Consider the following 654-nt stretch of genomic DNA (forward strand, 5'->3'; position numbering starts at 1 on the left):
TTTTCTAGTTTTAATCTGAGGATATTTCCTTTGTCACCATAGGGTTCAATGCGATCCAAAATATGCCTCCTCAGGTTCGCCAAAATCAGTGCTACCAAGCTGATTCATGGAAAGAATCACATAATTCTGTGGTGTAAATTAACACTTGACAAATCTGTTTAGCAGGAAGCTTCTTGCTAGTTTTTATATGAGGATATTTCCTTTGTCACAATAAGCTTCAATGCACTCTGATATATCCCATTGTAGATCCCAAGAAAACTGTGTTAGCTAACTGCTAAATGTAAAGAATAGTGTAACTCAGTGAGATGAATTCACACATCACAAGGCAGTTTCTCAGAAAGCTTCCTTCTAGTTTTTATCTGAAGATATTTCCTTCTAAATATCCCTTTGAAGATTCCACAAAAACAGTGTCAGCAAACTGCTCCATGAAAACAACAGTGTAACTCTGTGATGTGAATTCATACATCACAAAGCAGTTTCTCAGAACGATTCTTTCCAGGTTTTTGTGAGGATATTTCATTTTTTACCATAGGTTTCAAATATCCTTTCTCAGATTCAAAGTAAACAGTGTTAGCAAACTGCCCAATGAAAAGAAGACTGTAGCTCTGTGAGATGAATTCACACATCACAAAGCAGTTTTACAGAAAGCTTCTT

The sequence above is a fragment of the Colobus angolensis genome, unplaced genomic scaffold (assembly GCF_000951035.1).
Source record: "Colobus angolensis palliatus isolate OR3802 unplaced genomic scaffold, Cang.pa_1.0 Scaffold458, whole genome shotgun sequence".
In the NCBI taxonomy this organism is placed as follows: domain Eukaryota; kingdom Metazoa; phylum Chordata; class Mammalia; order Primates; family Cercopithecidae; genus Colobus; species Colobus angolensis.